This window comes from Monodelphis domestica, chromosome 3 (genome assembly GCF_027887165.1).
Source record: "Monodelphis domestica isolate mMonDom1 chromosome 3, mMonDom1.pri, whole genome shotgun sequence".
In the NCBI taxonomy this organism is placed as follows: domain Eukaryota; kingdom Metazoa; phylum Chordata; class Mammalia; order Didelphimorphia; family Didelphidae; genus Monodelphis; species Monodelphis domestica.
The window spans coordinates 335279998-335297823 of record NC_077229.1 but is presented as its reverse complement, the minus strand read 5'-3'; the positions used below and the strand labels follow the sequence as shown (position 1 = coordinate 335297823).

General features: G+C 34.7%; 1 protein-coding gene across 7 annotated transcripts in view; it reads left to right on the top strand.

The window, feature by feature from the left end:
* Positions 1 to 17826, top strand: part of PAG1 (phosphoprotein membrane anchor with glycosphingolipid microdomains 1) — a 249680-nt gene that overhangs the window by 148609 nt on the left and 83245 nt on the right. The window contains exon 5 of one of the 7 annotated variants that reach the window (XM_056824143.1): positions 4753 to 4817. The exons of the other annotated variants lie outside the window; for them this stretch is intronic. The gene's annotated coding sequence lies outside the window, so the exon portion shown is untranslated. The remainder of the gene's footprint in view (positions 1 to 4752; positions 4818 to 17826) is intronic. 7 annotated transcript variants of the gene reach the window in all.

Here is a 17826-nt window from a genome sequence, read left to right as displayed (position 1 = left end):
ATCCCTCTACATTTGAGTTTACTAAATACTGAATGATATTTTAAAGAAAGACTTGAGAGATTGGAATGAAGTAAAAATTTCCTTTAAATTCAAATAGGGAAACCTACCACTTTTTAAAATTACAAGATTCTAAGCCTAGACGGGAATTCAGAATATTATCTCATCCAGCTGTTTGCAGTATTACAGTACATCCTGTTTTATCCCACCTCACACCCTCACCATGATCTCAAAGCTTGTATGAAAGCAGACATTGTTCAAATATTTGTCATGGTTATTGGCTAAGTATCATTGCATATTACTGGATATAGAACTCAAAAAGAACTTAAAAGCATGTAGTCTCAGGTCTTTTTTTTTTTATAAAACAAAGATCCAAAAGTGTACCCTGATAATTTATAAAACAAGATAATTACAGAAAGATGTTTAAAGATGCTTAGTAGTCTGCCAGCATAGAGCCTTGGAGGCACCTGTGACAGCAGAAGCATCTTCAAGAACTCTTAGCTCAGAGACAGTTTATGGGGTTGGACAAATGACCAGAAAGAAATTGTAGAATCCTTTTTCTGGCACTGAGTGGAACTGGTGCTGATTGATAGCTTTATTGCCCACAAGTAGTTCTGGGATGCAGTTCCATGGTGGAGAGGGATGCTTATAATAAGTCACAAGTGAGCAAGAAACTGGTAACAGTTCCAAGACCTTGAGCAGTACTAGTGTTTGCAGTTACAGGGGAGCAGGAAGTGTGGTAATGGTTGCAGGGCCAAAAGGAATACTGCAATGGAGCAGGGGTACTTCCTAGCTAAAGTACAGATCAGGAGATCCTGGATCATATAACCTTAGAAGCACCAAAAACATGCAAACCTCCTAGAACTATCTCTGAAAATTGTAGCCAGAAGGCTGGAACAATGCCTACCCATTCCCAGGTGCACAAAGATCAACTTTAATATGAAATTCAAAATAAAGAAATAAACTACAAATATCAGAAAATAGAACTGGACAATTTAAAGGTACTGTGGTGTCAGGGAAGTCCAAGATATAAACAATAAAGTTGTTGTTCATTCATTTCAGTCACATCTAAGTCTTCATGACACCATTTGGGGTTTTCTTGGCAAAAATACTATTTCTTTCTCTAGCTCATGTTAGAAATGAAGAAATTAAGGCAATTGGGGTTAAAAGACCTGCACAGAGTCATATAGCTATTAAGTGTCTGAGGTCAGATCTGGACTCAGGTCCTTCTTACTCCAAACACAGCATTCTATCTACTGTCCCACCATGTTGTCCTCAGGGTAGAGGAAAACAATCATGTAAAAACAGCTATAAGCAAAGCCTCAAAGAAAAATGTTCATTGAACCCAAGAATAACAAGAATTGTGGAAGAGTTAAAGAAGATTAAAGTGGCAGAGGGAAAATTGGGAGAAGAAATGAAAGTGATGCAAGAAAATTATGGAAAGAGGATTGATTAACAGTTTGGTAAAAGAAGCACAAAAATACTAATAACAATAACACCATAACAAGCATAATTTGTCATATGGAAAAAGAAGTACAAAAGCTCTATGAAGAAAATAATTCCTAAAAATTAGAATTCAATAAATGGAAATTAATAACTCCATGAGACAATAAGAAGCAATAAAACAAAATCAAAAGAATGAAAAAATAGATGAAAATGTAAAATATCTTATTGAAATAACTGAGCTGGAAAATAGGTTAAGAGACAATTTAAGAATTGTGGACTACCTGCAAGCCATGATCAAAAAAGAACCTATATATCAAATTTCCCAAAATGTCAAGGAAAAATGCCCCCATGTCTTAGATCTTGAGAATAAAATAGAAATTAAAAGAATTCACCTAAAAGAGATTCCAAAATGAAAACTCCTGGGAATTTTTTTTTACCTTTTTTTACATATTTACATATTTTACATATTTACAAAAAAATTATAAAAATATTTATAGCAGCTCTTTTTGTGGTCTCAAAGAACTAGAAACAGAAGGAATGCTCACCAATTGGGAAGTGACTGAAGAAGTTGTGGCATATGATTGTGATGAAATACTATTATGCTATAAGAAATTACAATGGGGGTGGTTTCAGAAAAAAAAAAAACTTGGTAAGACCTATATGAACTGATACAAAGTGAAGTAGGAAGAATGAAGAGATCATTGGGCATAATAATAGCAATGTTGTAATGATGTTCAATTGTGAAAGATTTGGCTCCTCCATTCTGTGATTGAAAACAATCCCATATGACTCATGATGAAAAAATGTTTATTCTGAGTGCACTTTGAAATTTTATTTTTTTATTTTTTTTATTTTTTGTGATGTTGCCAAAATGGAAATGTTATACATTATTGCACATTTATAATTAATTGATATCATTTTGTTTGTCTGCTCAGTGTGTTTGGGGACAAAAGAATGGATAGAAAAGAATTCAGAACTCAACATTTAAAAAGAAAAGAATGATGAAAATACATTTTTTTAAAATCAGGATTAAAAAATTTGTATTAGACTCCATCTGACTGGCCATATTTTTATTAGTCTAATAATCTAAAATCATATTTGCACTATCAACAACTACCCTGTCATTTTTAACAAGTTGAAGGACAATTAAATATTTCCCAAAAATATCAGTATATTTATTATAAAAATTAGTGATATATGTTATTCTGTTGTTATATAAATTATTCCAAAGGTCTTAATGAAGTTCTGTTCTTTAATAACTTAAGAACTTGTTTAACTGCCACAAATGTAAAAAGCATTTGAAAGGGTAATTATTAAAACTTTTAAAATATATTTGTATTAAAATTCATCATAACCTCTATCTTCTGCTATATATCACTCTAGCTGATTTTCAGAATTTAAAAATTTTCATTAGTTGCTGCTTAGCTACTAAAGAAATTGCATTTACTGTCATAGCTTTAAGATCATACAAGAATAATATTTAGAAGCAAACATTGGCAGTGACCCCACGAGAAAAAGTCTAATGAAGACAAATCAGGTGACTAAGGTGACCAAACAAGAACTATTGATCCGAGACAATGATAAAAAAACTGTTGCACATACAGTGTGCATACAGAGGATGCTCTCTTTCTTGTTAAAATAAAAACTTTGAAATTGATTATTCCAAGTTCACAAATCTAAATAAATGCAAAAATTTATGCAATTAACCTTTCAAGTATTTTTGTAAGTTTGTATTCTTTATGTTTTTGAAGTTATTAAAGCATAAAAATAGCACTAAAGCTTTTGGGACACTTTGTATATATAATGTTATTTATTGTCTACAAAATGTCTACTACAATAATAGTTTATGTTTGGGGAGAGTGATATTTTTTATTTTTTATTTATACAATTTTTATTTATGCAATTAACATTTCAAGTATTTTTTGTAAGCTTGTATTCTTTATATTTTTGAAGTTATTAAAGCTTAAAAATAGCACTAAAGCTTTTGGGACACTATATATAATGTTATTTATTGTCTACAAAATGTCTATTATAATAATAGTTTATGTTTTTAAAAATAATTTCGGGGGAGTGATGCTTTTTATTCTATCTCTAGTCAACACATCTTCCTAGTCTGAACCATTTTTTGAGTATGTGCCCATTGAGAGTTTCTATTTAGAATGAAAGTTGACAAATTATCGTGGGCCAAATCCATCTTGCCAACTATTTTTGGATAGCCTCCCACCTAAAGAATGGTTTTTCATTTCTAAGTGATTGGGGAAAAAAAATCAAAAGGAATGTTATTTTGCGATACATGAAAATTATATGAAATTAAAATTTCTATGTCCATAAATAAATTTTTATGGGAACACAGCCATGCTCACATATTTATATATTGTCTGTAGCTGCTTTCCCTCTACTATGGTAAAGTGGAGTAATTATGGCAGAGCCCATATATGGTGCTCTCATTGCTCTGCACTGCTGTTCAGCACACTACAAATCTGTGCTGCAATTATAACTTGATAATATTTCAAGTGCTATGCATATCACCATACCATAGCATTTAAATTTTTTTTCCTAGTACATACCCATCATGTCAAAACAAGAAGTGAAAAATAAACTTTGAATGTCCCACTTTCAAGGTGCAGTGGAGTATGGATTGTTTTGTTAATGAATTAGATGGCCAAGTATTCTGTTTATTATGCAGGGACACTAGTTCTGGTAAATAGACACAATAGAAGTCAATATTGCCAGCTAAGCACTTATCAGGGCATCCAGGTACACAGTGGATAGAGTGCCTTGCCTGGAATCAAGAAAACACACCTTCCTGAGTTCAAATCTAGCCCCAGATGCCTACTAGCTGGATAACCCTGAGTAAGTCACTTAACTCTATTGGCCTGTTTTCTTGTCTATAAAATGAGCAGGAGGTTTGTAAAATAGCACTCAATATGGGGTCACAAAGAATTGGACAAATTGAACAATAAAACAAGCACTCACCGCAATATTCCCAATTCATAGGAAAGAAACAGTCAGAAAAATTGGAAATTTTTTTAAATGTAATTTCTTATCACAAAACTTTCTTGACAAAAAAAGAAAAGAAAATGAGGTTACAGGCAAAATTTTCTGAATGACTCATTTGTTAGTTAAGCAAAGAAAGCTTGGAATATTATTGCCTGGAATATAATGGCAAGTTAATTAAATCAAGTTTGATTGAAGCAACAGAAGAAACATGCAATTTTTTAAAATTAAAAATAAATTTCCTTCTCTCTCTCCCTTCCCCAAGAAGGCAGGCAATATTATATAAGTTGTACTTATATTATCGTAATACAGATTTCCCTTTTCGTCATGTTGCATGCACTGGAGAAAAGTTTGTGGAGGAAATGAAGTGAAGAATGGTATGTTTCAATCTACATTATTCAGATTCCATCTGCTTCTTCTATGGAGGTAGAAAGCCTTTTTTGTCATGAGTCCCTTGGACTTGTCTCTTATCCTTGCCTTGTTGATAATAGTTATCATTCAGAGTTCACCATCATACATTATTGCTGGTACTATGTGTTATGGGGTTTGGATGTGTACCTCTGGAATTCGGGAAGGATACCTTTTGCAAGAATGCAAGACTCTAAAACTTAGCTTAAAAACAAAAAGAGATTTATTAATTTAGGAAGTAATGTTGAGAATGGCCAGGAGGATAGCAAGGTGGGACAGAAAGATGGGGAGCAGTTCCTTGGGAGGACAGCATGAAAGGAAAGGCTGTTTCCCCCCATGGGGACAGCATGGATGGAAAGGCTGTCCCCCAGAGGACATCAGTTCTGGGGATTTTATACTCTTTACCACCAATGCTATGTCATGGTGTGGATGTGACTTTAGAGTGCTAATCCCTCAGGCACTTGGTGGGGTGGGGTGGTCATCTGACTGGGGTCTGCCTGGAGGCATAAAGATTCAGCTCTTTGTCCATCTTAAATCTAGAGGACAATCAAGGAGGATAAACATCTCTGGACCCTGAGGGGGTGGGTCATTGGGTGTTTCTAGGTTCAGAGTCCAGAGGATGCAAGGGCAAGGGAGTTTCCCTGATAATAGTTCACCTGGGTTTCCGGGGGTACAGTGCCCATGTCACTATGTACAATGTTCTCCTGGTTCTGCTCACTTCACTTTGCATCACTTCCTTGAAGTCTTTCCAGGTTATTTTGTGATTATCTTATTTGTTATTTTTTTAATGGCACAATAATATTCCATTACAATCATATCCCACACCTTGTTGAATATAAATGTTATTATGAATTTCTTTAATCAAAATTGTGGAAATTTCTCATTACAGAAATAATGTTATATTTAAATTAATATCTCCAAGTTCTTATTTTCCATAAAGTTTATTAGTAATCACTTGAGATAGAAAAGGTATATAAGCATTGATTTAAAGTCTCTTTCTTACTCTCATTCTGACCACATGTAGCCCATCCTGCAGGAATCTCCATTTGTCCTTCACCTGCCTGCTGAAGGAAGTCTAGTGGTAGTCTCTCGGTGACCGAGAATGACTTTTGTCTTTGTGCATTATCATCTATTGATGTACTTCATGTGGCTTGAAGGAAGTAGTGAGTGACCAAAAGACCCCTCTTGGCTATTAGAGCTGGCATGTAAAAATGGGATGGAGTAGGTCAGCAATCCAGGAGGGGGAGGAAATGAAATTCCCTCTACAGTCTACACAATAACTATGTAATGCCCTCAATTTCTCCTTGACCCAGAAAACGTAAAATATTTACTCTCCAACCCTTTGGAGAAGAACCGCACTACCTCCTGGTTTTTAATCAAAGTGTAAATAGGTGGCTTCCACCATGCAAAAAGGAAGCATGATTTAATGTAGTACTGAAGTCATTTAGAGAGACATGGCTTCAACTCCTTGCTCTCTCACATACTGTATTAGCTGGGTACCAAGTAGCCATTTAATCTCTTGAAGATTCATTTTGTTCATCTGTAAAATGGGGATAATGATACCCATACTCTTTTTTTTTAACAAGGTAATGTTGGAAGGAGAATCTTGTAAATTATAAGGTGTCATATATGAGTTAATGTTATGATTCTTAACAATCAAGCTTATGTCACTGATATGGAAAGAAAATTAAATTGGTCTCATTTCATCTGCTTCCTAATAATAGCAAAAACAAATTATATTTATATGGTGCTTTATGGTTTATAAAGTAAATGCAAAGTCAAATTGGTGCTGGCTATACTTTGTGCCTTTCAAAATGTCTGAGTTTAAGACTTGTAATTCCCTGAGTGAGCAAATGGACCATTAATAACCACTGAGAAAAATAATTGTGTTTTATTGATGATACCTCAGTTTTGTCTTGTATCTAGCCCCTTGCCTTTATTTCCACTGTACCCACCATAGGTCAGTTCCTTATTTCTCTTCTCCTATATGAAGTTAATATTTTAATAATAAATATAATGCAAATAAGCAACAATAATAGTTAGATTTGTGCTTTGAGGTTTGCAAAATGTTTTGGATATATTGTCTCATTTGAACTTCGCAAAACCCCTGGGAAGTAGATATTATTTTTTCCATTTTAGAGATGAGAAAATTGAAGCCTTTGGAGGTTAAATAACTTCCCCAAAGTCAAGATAACCTATAAATGTCTGAGACAGGATTAAAATACAGGCCTTCCTAACTCAAAGCTGCCCCAATTATGGTAACATTCTCCTATCTATTGTTCCTGCTTCTTATCTAATTTCAAATCTGCTCTTGCTGTGTCACCTGTGTCATCTTTCTAACAATCCATAGCTCTGATCACGTAATACCTTGACTCCAAAACTTTAATTAGTTCTTTTCTAGTTTTATTTCAATTAGTTCTTTCTAGTTTTATTTCTCTCACCAGCCAAACTAGATTACGCTCTATCCCTCAACTTTATATTCAGCTCTTCTTTTCTAAGTTTTTGCTCAAGCTATCACCCCAGCACTAAACTTAGAATTGATGCCTACATTTTTTTGTTCCTTCCTACATTTTACAACTAAACTCAGATGCTATCTCCTCCATTAAGTCTTCTCTGCCCTTACAATTTAAAATGGTTTTTCCTACATTAGATTTCTCGTAACACATCCTGGCTGCCCTCCATGCCTGGAAAGCTCTCTCTCCCAGTCATCATCAACTCAATAGCATCCTTCCCAGACCAGCTCAAATTCTTTTGCTGAAGATCTTTCCTAGTGTCTCTCCATTCTCCCCACAACCACCTTTCATCCTCTGCTTCCCCTCTAAAATTCTTTTCCTGAAACTGTTTGTATCTTATATTTGCTGACATATACATCTTACTCCCCCATTGGAATATAAGCTTCTCCAGGACAAAGACTATTTTTGGTCCTTTTTGTATATGTAAAACTTAACACACTGGTGCCTACTAAGCATTTAACATATTTTATGATTGATTATTATCTCGTGTACTGATAAAATTCCTGCTTTCTGAGTTAGTTTTTCCATTATGAGGAAGAATGAAATAACACCAAACTACAAGTAAACAAAAACTTGTATTATTGTCCTGCAATTCTTTTGTTTCAAGAGTTATTATGCCAGTGTTTAAAGTAACTTTTAAAAATAGACATAAAATGAAAATTTGTGGTTGATATACCAAGAGTCTAGTAAGAGTGATATTTTTTTTGGCCATCTTGTGACACAATTAGGAAAATGTTCTTATATCCATTGGGATTAAGGCTAAAGTTATTTCCTCACCTGTATTCCTCTCCCCCAAACAACTGATCTGGCTATTTGACAGCATTTAATCCTTCTATGACCTTCTGCCATCTATAGAGCCCTTTGTAACCTCTATCTTCCTGCAACTCCACCCTGTGAATGTCAAACAGTCTTATCTCCCTTCCTGTCAGCTGCCTCATCTCAGACTGTCTCCTTCCTTGGTTTTCAAGTGCCTCTAAAGGTTCTCAGAAAAACTCTGTAAGAGTAAGAGTCAGCATGGTTGGTCTTTTCCCCCATTGCACCACCAAAAAGAAAAATATTCTATAACAGAACAGGAGAAAAAAGATTTAAAATACAGGTTTGTATATAATGCTTCCCTAGAAAATGCCTGTTTGGCATATGAAAAGAGGGACAGCCTCTGAAAAAGGAAAAAAAAAGTGCTAAAAACCAGACAATCTATTCTTTCTTCTAGGCAAATTCAATAACAAGTAGTTTCAAAAATGTGAAAATGCCAGTTGAAATACTTGACTTCAAGAACCAAATATCAAATATTCTAACATAAACAATGGGCTTCAGGAGGTAAAATTTTGAGATTGGCCAGAGTTTATTTATTTATTTATTCTCTTCCAAATGTTCTAATAATGGGATCCTAGTTGCATGTGTGTGTTTTCCACTTTATGTTCTTGCCTATTTCCAAGTCTCTGAGACTCAGCCTAGATCTGTTCCATTTTACAAAAATGTGCAAAATTTTATACACAATATTCAGTGCCACTTAAATGGTAAGAGGACACAAACATCATACATTATTTTCTTTTTCTTAAAACCTCATTTTTAAGTATAATTGACATATAAGTATATATCCTAGTTTGAATGGCACATTTATAAATGGGCATATTTAACCCCCAAACTCCAAAATAAATTAATGCTTAAATTCCAACTCATTATTGTATATGATTATATGATTTGGTCCAATGAATATTTTATACCCTACAAGTACATAAGTATAGGCCCATCTTTCATCAGTATGGGTGAAAGATGAGAGAAGACCATAGAAAAATTAAATATTTGTGAGGAAACTGGATTATGTGTTTAGGGGAATGAATACTTCACAGATGATTTAGTAACCTCATCATTAATTCCATTAGATAGTAGAGCATTTTCCTATATGCGTCATGTGCAATGATGGCTATTATATCTAGTTTTAGGGTGGATTGCATTAATCTTATGCTTGATGGTAAAGATTACCAGAAATGAGATCTGAGAATATAAATAGCTCACCAACATGGATGTTCATTGCAAGTGCAGCAAGAGACTGAACATATATCAAAAATGGGCCAGTTTTATGTGATATGGCAATCTGACTAGATGCTGCCTAAAATAAAGAAGGCAGAAGAAATGTCTCAAAATGCAATAAACACAGAGAAGATTGCTCTTTCTAAGCAATGACACTGGTCCAATTACAAGTCTGAGAAGCAACCACAATTGTAAATCAAGTAAAAAAATGTCAACATGGCAACAATGCAATGAGAATAGCTAACATCAATGTTTTTTAGCCACGATTGTAGCTTTATTGTTGTCCACAAGGCACAACATACTGTTCTACTTTGCAAAATATACTATAACTTTCTTAAGTGGGGCAGATATTTCTGTTGCAAGCAGAAAATAAAAAAAAAATTGGGTATAATATAGCCTGAAGGGAAACAGTAAATTATTATTGCCATAATAATGTTGTATTGATTTTTATTATGTGTCTTACCCTTAGGAATTCTGGAGCACTTGGCAAGTTGATATCTAACAAATATGCCTCCCATTAGCACTGACACACACCCTAAAACATTGGAATTATGATGCTGTAACCAATAATGTGTCCTATTATTTTACTGTTTTATACAATTAGATATATGCTGTATTCAGTTATGAAAAAAATAGATTTAGATACACTTATTGTTTTTAGCATTTTATATTTGAGAGAATCTTTAAAAATTTTATAAGATGACATCTCAGTAGTGATATATTCATCTCTATTTTGTAGCCAATTCTATGAGGCATTCAGGAATTAAGACATTTAAAAGTATCTCTGACTTCATCAGAGTGAGTGTTTTCTCCTTTGACATAGACGATAACCCTCCAGGCTTTCTTATCCTGTTTTATTCACCTTGATGTCTTCCATAAATCTTCCAGAGAGGATCCACCCAATATGTGAGATGCTTCCTTTGATTCTTTTAATATCTCAAGTGCTACTAATATAGCACTTGCTCTGGCCATCTGTTGTGTCTAATTCTTAATGCATGACCAGCCTGCAGATTTTTCTCTTCCTATATGTCTTTGATGTTTAAAAAGTATTTTTACTTAAGAGCACCTTTTTACATGCCTGCTCCTACCTAGAAAATTCATGAGAAATTCAGGACACACTAGGAGTCCTGTTTGAGAAGGAATATTAGCAAAAAGTTGGGCTCTGGCACACAGAAAAATGGATTATTCCTATTTTAGTGACAGTATACCATGAAGTGAAATGTCTATTTTTGACAAGAAGAGGGGAGAAAAGTGTTCCAGAATGCCTCTGATCACAAATTATGTGACCAAGAAGGCAAATATATGAAATAATACAAATGGTCATAGGCATGTAGTAGAGGTAAAGATAGGATAGCTCAACATGTGAAATTTTAGATAAAGAGAATCATAGGATATGTTTCTATCTCACTCCAGTTTACATACTCTCCCTTTCTCCCCTCCCTAGAGACAGCCAAGTGGGGCAGTGGATATAGCACTGAGTCTGGAGTCAGGAAAATCTAAGTGCAAATCTAGTCTCTGATACTAGCTGTGTGCCCAAATAACTTGGCCTCTGTTTGTCCCAGTTTCTTCAATTAGAAAATAGGAATAATAATAGCTACTACCTCTAAAGGTTACTGTGAGGATCAAATAAGATCCAAGTGCCTGGAACTTAGCAAGTGCTATATAAATATTCATTCCTTTCTCCTTCATCCCCTTTCTTTCTCATAAACTCCCACTTTTATAGTGAGTTTTTGAGATATAGGAAATTATTATTTCCTATATGTATATTATACGTTAGTAATATACATAATATATTAGTTTGTCCTGAAAAAATGGTATATTTTAGTAAACCTCCTAATTCAAAATGCTTCTGTAGTGCACTCTGGAAACTGAAAAATACTATTGTGTGTTTGTTGTTGCTGGGTTTTAGTGATTTTAAGTTGAGTCCCCTTGGGTTGGGGAAAAGATCAGAATAAATACTGAATACCAAATCAAAAGAAAGGATGAAGATGAGGGAAAAGGGCTAAATTTGAGGATTATAGTTCCAGCTTTACATATTTAAATGTGCTATTGATTCAGAAAAATGGGAACTGGACACAAGACAGTTATGATTTCTTAGAGAAGTTTAACTGATGTAAAACAATTACTTCAACAAGGTGACTTCTTCTGTGACCCCTTCAGGGATTTTCTGGGCAAAGATCCTGGAATAGTTTGTGATTTCCTTCTCTATCTCATTTTAGAGAGGCAAACAAGATTAAGTGACTTGCCCAGGGTTGCAGCTGGTAAAAGTCTGAGGCTAGATTTGAACTCAGGTCATACTGACTTCAGAACCTGACTCTCTAACTTCTATTCTTATATTATGCTTAGAAGCCTCTAAAATGAGATATAATAGCCCCACAGTGCTCTGCTGTGATCAACTTAGCTCAAATCTAGAGTATTGTGTTTAATTACAGGTGTCACATTTTAGGAAGAATATTTATTTGGAGGGCAGACAGGTTGACAAAGAGCCTCCAGATAGTGCTATATATGAGTAAAGCAGAAATAACTGGTAATAGGTGAGCCTGAAGGAAAGAAAGCATGAGGGTGAGAAGTGGAACAGTATGATTGTTTTCAAATATCTGAAGAAATCCCACATTAAAAAAATATACTCAGATTCCTTTTAAATTGAGTCATTTTCATAGGTTTCTTCTTTTTGTTTTTGGTCATATCCAACCATATTAGTGACTTCATTTTTCTAAAACATCATTGCTACTTCCTTATAAAGTATTTTGGGTACTAAAGTGAAAGACCAAATAGGCCACTATAAAAATATCTAAAGATATCTTTAATTTCCCATCCTAACTGTTTCTCCTTTTAGTGCCAACTAAAATACCCTCAACCATGGTCAGAGGTTAAGCTTGTTCTCTTGTGAGCCATTGTTCTTTATTTGGGGAGTCCATATTACTCATGATCAGTAGGTCATCTTCCTCTAATTTTTGGCAGAAAAGCTGGTTAACCTTGGCTTCCATGTCCTTTTTCCTTTTACTTGTCAAACAGATTATATTTACTGACCAACATGCTTTGTGGACTCTTTCTTTCAGCCTCCTTGTTGAGGTAATTGTTACACTTCTCTAAGAAATCATAATTGTCTTGTGTCCTGTTCCCATTTTTCTGAATCAACAACATATTCAAACATGTAAGGCTGGAACTATAATCATCAAATTTAGCCTTTTTTTTTTCCTACCTTTTCATCCTTTCTTCTGGTTTGTCACTTAGTATTTACTCTGATCTTTTCCCCAACCTGAGGATAGTCTGACTCCACACAGCTTACTCTGGAAATATAATTGTATTTGACCATATCTGTTAAGTCAATGCAATTTTTCTATGGGATCATTTGGTGCTCACCATATCCAGTACCATTCTGATTTTCTTCTTCAAGTCATCATGATGTGCAGAGAGGGGGCTTCTGAGTAATACACAGATCATTGTCTGCCTTTATTTCTTGGACCTGTAACATTTTTCAACATAATTTTAATTATCTTTCCTATGTATCGAGGTCAGAAGACATAGAGTTAGCTAGGGGAGGTCATCAGATTTTACATATGGGAAGAACCACACAATACTGAGTGTATAAATATATAGAGTTATATTTTGTCTTGTTGTCCATTTCATTGGCTACTGTGGCCAAATAAGCTTCATCCAGTGGGTCAGCCTCTCTGATGATGAGTATCTATATCCAAAATCATCTTGAGCTTTAAATAGTTTTTTATTAAATCCCTTCTATTCTAATCATTTTTCGCTTAACTTTTTTGGCCAAAACAAAGAATTTTAATTTTTCCATATTTAGGAATTTTAAAATTGATTTCAATACTTATTTTAAAAAAATTTAAAACTAAAAAGGCTATCCCTGAAAGATCTTTTTCAAAGTCATGGAAGGAAAAGTTGAAAAACATTTTATTACTAAGTTTATTAATCTGATTGTTGAGAAGAAATAATGACATAATCACCATAAATAATTGCTTACAGAAAGAACTGGAATGAAGCCATTTGGTATGTATTATTTAAACCAGCAAGCAGAGAACAAAGACTAATCTTTTTCTTCCCAATGGCAATTAAATTAAAGAACTGAATTTACTGGTTGTCATTGCCTGACTTGATCTTCGAAATATTTTTTTTCTTCTGCAAAACTCTTCTCAGTAATTAGCAGAACTACTTGTATCACATTGAATTTAGATGAATTTTTTTCCTTTGTGGTCTATCTTAATAGTTACATGAGAAATAATTAAATGGTTAACCCCAAAGGATTCAATTCTCCTATTTTCCACATTATTCATTAGGGATATTTAATGGATGTCTAGACAGTATATTAATAACATTTTAGGCAAATTAATGTCTAGTTTTCCACATGAAGTGAGAAATGTTCATTTTTGTTAGGAGTATTTGGAATGTGTTGCTTTCCTCGTTGAAAATGGTAGATATGTTACTTTTCTCTAAAACAGCCATCTTTTGCACTGTTAAACACAATTATAGGGGCACAAAGAGAGGGATTTTATGCACTAATGGACATAATAATTTTGGTCTAAAATGTTGAACTTTTAAAATTCTGGCTTGCTTTAAATTATTTTCCTCATGTAATAAAGTCATAAAGCATTACTATAATATAGATAATGTAAATAAGAATACCTAATTACTTAAGTGCTAGTGCCCATAATACTCAGTCAATGTTGTTGCTGATAATGGATTCCTCATGATTGAATCACAGCATCATGGAACTTGAGAATTGGAGGTTCATATAATATTTAGTCCAAACTTTGAAAAGAAACTCCACAACAAACGTAGTAAATAATCCTCAAAGACTTTCCTTAAAGACCACTAGTGAAAGGTATTAGAAATATATATGTCTAATTAAAGAAATATTATACCCAAAAGCCACAGAACATTCTGGCCAATACCATGCATAGTATTTTGATATTATACTGTTGGATTCTGTAAAGATTAAAATTTAGGGGAGATGGGGAGACTGAGGCATCTGAGGCAGGTAGAAATTAGTTTCTCTCTGCAAGGAGTATTATATTTTTTAGAGGTTTATTAAAGTTAAGGATTAAAAGAAAATACAGGATAAGAAAAAACACGTGTCTAGGCCAGAGGCCTAGACCTCACCTACATTATGGAAAGAGCCGTGTCTGCTCCAAAACGGAAGTCCAAAAAGAGCCAAGAGCCCTTCAAAAGCCTTTGAATCAACTTAAATACCTTCTCGATCTCGGCCCAGGTGAGATTACAAGGCATTCTGGGGAAGTGGAGCAAAGGCTCATGGGGATTGTAGTCCTGTATTCGAGTCTATTTTTTTACATTCCCCCCTTTGATCGTTTGCAAAACTTAATTTTTTTCCAAAGGATCATGAAAACATAATCAATTTAAAGATTACAATAATTGAGGATAAGAGAAAGAAAAGAATAAAACCAAGAATTACTGGACGCATTGACAGAAAGCCAGTTAGGGGGCAGTCCCCTTTGGCATGAAAGTATGCATGCAAATAAATGTTCATTAACGACACCCAAAGTTCATTTTGTGCAGTTCGTGGTCTGGAGGCTTCTTCATGATGGCTTCTACAACAGTTCAGTTTCTGAATTCAGGGAAGTAGCATCTTCTTTACCTAAAATTCTTCTCAAAAGGAATTTAAACTTTGCAATTTAAATAATGATATTTTTTTACATTCCCCCCGTTAAGAGGGTGATATAAAAAAAAGGGATCACTTAGGGATGCATGGCTGAGGTATGAGGTATATGAATCAATTGGCAAGAGATATTAAAAAGACATCAGAAAATCCAAAAGAAAAGAAAAATTTCTGGATGAAAATATAGACTATCAAAGTCTTATGTGTAAAAATTCCAAGTAGAAGAAAAATAAATCTATAACAGGTCCTTCAATCAGGGCCCAATCAAAATGATCTAAGTAATGATGCATTTACCCAGTCATTGCCAGGACTACAGAAAGGTACCACACTATGAGAGGCAGAAAAGGGGACCAGATTATAGGAGCCAAGGTTTCGGGGATACTCGTCTGTGAGTACCTTCAGAGTGAGTGTGGATACAAGGAAAGCCTATGTCTTAACATATGTTAAACATAGTAACCTCGAGTCTTCACACTAGGTTCAAGACCTTTGTATTGGCCTAGAAGTGCATCAATCCATCCTAGATTGGCCTTTCTTTGGCCCTATGAAATGGCTCTTGTGTGTATCTCTTGTCCTGGAAATCAGACAGAATCATCAAGCAAAGTCCCATAATTTATTTAAATAATTAGTGGCATCATTTTTATAGTCACAAGCTTTTTAGGGCATGTATTAGCAAATGTATCTTAAACTTAAAAATCAAAAGGTTAAAGAAAATCTTAATACTGGTGACATGTGCTTCAAATATAAAAAAGGAGAGAAAAAATAATAAAAAAACTGAAAAAGTATATTGCACATGCAAGAAATATATATTAATAAAAGAGCTTTAAAAAATTCAAAAATATAGCTTATAACCATTGACACTCTGTGTCAGTTAAGAAAATATAAAATACAAGGCTTTCTCACCAAAAAATGACATCCATTTCCTCTTTGTATCTGGCCATGATCACTGTGAGTAGAAGGCAAATGAATTGAACAAGGTTAACAATTTTTTCATCTTTAAAAATACAGTAGTACAAATATGTAGATATCAAAATCCCCAAAATTCTCAATAGCACAATTAATTACAATAGCAAACAAATACACTTTCATATTTCACATAAGTTGCTGTATGGCATTTTTAAAACCTATGAATTGATGGACATTTGTCACAATTTTTACAAACATAGCAATCCTTCAACCTTGGTATTTAAACATATTTTTTAAAACAAAGTAAAACTCATCTTGGGTTTAGAACATAATCAAGAAATCTATACATCATTCTGGTAGAAGTAAAATAGTGAGCTGAAGAGCATAAATAAAGGGGTGCTCCTTTTTCTTGGAGGCTTATAGGGATACAAATGCCCTGAAATTAACTACCCAACTTCCATTCACATGTGGGAAGGTTGGGGTTTATAAAATGTATTTCACTTCAGCTAATGGGCCTTACCTCGTGGTAGGGGCAGGCAAAAATAACCAGATTGTTAAAAAAAATTCCAAAAATCATATTTAAAAAACCCTTAAAATCAAATCATTTGAGGTATTTAGCACATTAAAATTCCAAAGGTTGTTAATACAATTATAACCAGTTCTGAAGTCCATCTATCCTCAGCAAAATAGAAAAAGGCTGTTTTTTCATATATGGGCTTATTCACAATAATATTTTTTCAACACAGTTATAGGAGGAAAACAACAGAATTTTAAAACTCAGTACATTCAAAATAAATTCAATCAACCTTCAGTTCACAGAATAATATTCAATCTAGTAATATATGAACTTAAAATCACAGAGTTATATCTTAAACAAAACAATGCAATAGAATACAGAGATTTTTTTATAAACCATTGGAATCTGAAATGCCTTAGAATATAGCCTTTAGTCTCTTCAAAGTTCCTTGGGGTTTTTTGTTTGTTTGTTTGTTTGTTTTTAATTATCCATTTAAATGTCTATTGTCCGAAGGTAGAGTAGTAAAGGCTAGGCTACGGGGTTCAAGGGATCCGTCCAGGGCCCCATAGCTGGGAAGCATCGGAGGCCAGATTTTAACTAGAGACCTCCCGTCTCTGGGCCTGGCTTCCAGTTCACTGGGCCACCCATTTTCCTCCCCAAAGTTAAAGTTGAATCTTTGGGCTGAGTCTGCTCCCAGACAGGCAGGCAAAATCAATGAAACTGCCAGAAGAGTCAAAAATCCTTTTAAACAGCCCATTGCTATTAAGTTTCTGTTTGAAAAGATCTGTTTCTTCTCTCTAGTCTTTTCTCTCTTTCCCCTCTCTGATGCCCCTGCGGCCAATACCCCAGCCACGTGGAGGCTTAGCCTAAGGGAAAATTGCCCGGTCTCCTTTCCCTCTGGTCTCTCCCCTCCACCCACGTGGCCAATACTGTTACCAGCTGGTCGCAATGAGTCCTGAGCGATCTGCTCCAAGGATCTGGGTGATGAGCCGGCTGGGGTCACGCTCATGGGTCTGGGGCGCAGAAATAGGCAGGCAGCGGGCCGGTGAGAGGCCAGGAGCTGGAGCGGCTGCAGGGGTGGGCAAGGCTGGGACCAGGTACCAGGTGAGGACAATCAGGGCTGCAGGTTGCAGGCAGGAAGCGGCAGGACGGAGCCAGGTGGGGTGGGCAGCAGGTCCGGAGCCTGTAGCAGCTTTCTGAGGGTAGAAAACCTTGGCCAGAGAGATATGGCTCAAAAAAAAATTTCTAGGTACTAGCTATTAAAACTGAATTTAAGATCAGAAAAGAAATCAGAAGATTGAGTTTTTTTTCCCATTAGGTCGCCATCTGTAAAGATTAAAATTTAGGGGAGATGGGGAGACTGAGGCATCTGAGGCAGGTAG